Source organism: Tachyglossus aculeatus, chromosome 4, assembly GCF_015852505.1.
Source record: "Tachyglossus aculeatus isolate mTacAcu1 chromosome 4, mTacAcu1.pri, whole genome shotgun sequence".
In the NCBI taxonomy this organism is placed as follows: Eukaryota; Metazoa; Chordata; class Mammalia; order Monotremata; family Tachyglossidae; genus Tachyglossus; species Tachyglossus aculeatus.
In genome coordinates this window covers 91,985,649-91,988,304 of record NC_052069.1, presented here as the reverse complement: position 1 = coordinate 91,988,304, position 2,656 = coordinate 91,985,649, and the positions used below count along the sequence as shown (strand labels likewise).

At 39.0% G+C, this 2,656-nt stretch overlaps 1 non-coding gene across 1 annotated transcript; it reads right to left on the bottom strand.

The window, feature by feature from the left end:
- Positions 1 to 469: 469 nt before the first annotated feature.
- On the bottom strand, positions 470 to 607 carry LOC119927966. The gene has a single exon (XR_005450929.1). It is a non-coding gene; the product is annotated as a small nucleolar RNA SNORA7 (small nucleolar RNA).
- Between the last annotated feature and the right edge of the window lie 2,049 nt (positions 608 to 2,656).

The following is a 2,656-nucleotide window of genomic DNA, read 5'->3' as shown; positions in this document are numbered from 1 at the left end:
TTCATGCAGCGCTGGGGTAATTAGAGTTCCCTGCTAGAGCAGTTATGCATAAAGTTGTGTCAAGTGTTTCTGTAAGGGACATTTCCAGAATCCAGATCCTTTCTCTGCTTGACAGATTGGAAGATAAGAAATATATATATGCAGGTATGTATATATGTATTTCTTATATGCATGCACATATCTATATATAAATAGATACACAAGTGTGTGTTTGCATAATGTGTATTCACATGAATATACATAATATAATGATTACATTCAGGTAGGGTTTCCTAAACTTCACTGAAAAATTAAAAAACAAAAAGGACATCATCATCAACAATATATATTAAGAACTGATACAGAATGCTTAATCTACAATAAAAGAATAAGGTATGGTTTCTGCCATAATTATCATTATATTTAAGAACTTACTGCTTGTCAAGCACTGTTCTTGCCTTGAGCTGCTGCCTAACACAGGTGAGTGTTGACTTGTAGAAGATTTCATTCCACTAGCTAGCCATTGCCCAAGCTAGGAATAGAATGGGTATGCCTCTGCTTGACTTTCCCTCTCATAGCCAAGACTGGTAGAGTACTGGAAACTCTCCAGGTGTGACCCTGAGAGAGTATCATGAAATGTACTGAACCTGTTTGACACCAGTGAATGTCTTTTCCTTCTCTGGACTAATTTCTTCTCTGACTGTAAACTCATTCTGGGCAGGGAATATGTCCAACAGTTCTGTTGTACTCTCCCAAGTGTGTTTTACAGTGCTGTATGTACAGTAAGTAAATAAATAAATAAGTGCCACTGATTGATTGATCATTGACAGTGATGGTGATTTCCAGGAAAATTGCCCTTTTTTTCTGCTTACCCCCAGAAATAAACAGGTGTCACATCAGTCAACCAATCAGTCACTGGTATTTATCAAGCACTTATTGTGTTCTGAGAACTGTACTAAGCCCTTGGGAAAGTATAATGCAATAGAGTTGGTAGACCTGATCCTTGCCCACAAAGAGTTTATAGTGTACCAGGGAGAAGGATATTCAAATAGATTATAGAGAGATTATGGATCTTTTTAATTTTTTTCTAGATGGTAACAGAAATAGAACTAATTATTCCAGAATGACTTATTATTTCTGCTAATTATTTCTTATGGATGTGTCCTTCTGGTTTGTGCTTACATGATGCTCTGTCTCCCCCTTTTAGACTGTGAGCCCACTGTTGGTTAGGGACTGTCTCTATATGTTGCCAATTTGTACTTCCCAAGCGCTTAGTACAGTGCTCTGCACATAGTAAGCGCTCAATAAATATGATTGATTGATTGATTGATGCTGGTTCCAACCTACATCTTTGTCAATTAATGTTGGGCATAGCATAGGTCTAACCCCTCTCCAGACTGTGAGCGCACTGTGGGCAAGGGTTGTCTCCCCTTATTACTGTATTGTACTCTTCCAAGCACTTAATACAGTGGTCTGCACACAGTAAGTGCTCAATAAATATGGTTGAATGAATGAATGAATAGGTCACTTGTAGTAATTGATTTACTTTCTGTAATTACTTTCTGTTTTTCTAAAATGTTATCTCATGATTGATTTGGAGAGAAAAAGTTTAGGTGATCTAACTGCACTTTTCAGCTTTTTAGTTTTCTACTAGGAATATTCAAGAGTGATAATGCCACTGGTAAAATATTTTCAAACCAGTCAAGTGTGAACCCAAATTACCTCAGATTTCAATGAAGAGAGGGTACTGTAGTACATAAATTACTAATAATAATCTAGTGGAACATTATGGTCATTGCATTATTTTGTCAAATGGCCCTTCTCAGTTTGATTCTCATCATTATAATCATCAGTGGCAGTATTTATTGAACACTTCCCAAGTGCAAACCATTGTACTAACTCTCTAGAGTGTAAGCTCATGGTGTGCGGGAAATGTGTCTACCAGTTCTGTTGCATTATACCCTTCCAAACATTTAGTACAGTGTTCTGCACACAGTAAGCTCTCTATAAACACCATCATTTGATTGGTTGATAAAGCCCTGTGTGGGCAGGGATTGTCTCTCTTTGTTGCTGAATTGTACTTTCTAAGCACTTAGTACAGTGCTTTGCACATATTAAGTGCTCAGTGAATTCAGTTGAATGAATGAATAACTAATAATAATAATTATGGTATTTATTGAGCGATTCCTATGTGGCAAGCACTGTACTAAGCACTGTGGTGGATACAAACAAATCAGGTCAGACACAGTCCCTTGCATGGGGCAAACAGTCTCAATCCCCATTTTAAAGTGGCGGTGGCAGTAACTGAGGCACAGAGAAGTGAAGTGACATGTCCAAGGTCCCACAGCAGACAAATGACAAAGTCAGGATTAGAACCCATTACCTCTACAACATGCTGCTTCTCTCGCTAGGCACTTGGGAGAAGCAAGACATGTATACACCGCCCACCAGTAGCTTATACTCTACTGGCTTAATGGAAAGAGCACAGGCTTGGGAGTCAGAGGTCATGGGTTCTAATCCTGCTGCTAAGTGGCAGACTATGACCTTGGGCAAGTCACTGAACTTCTCCGGGCCTCAGTTACCTCATCTGTAAAATGGGGATGAAGACTGTGAGCCCCACATGGGACAACCTGATTATCTTGTATCTACCCTGGTGTTTAGGACAGTGCTTGGCACA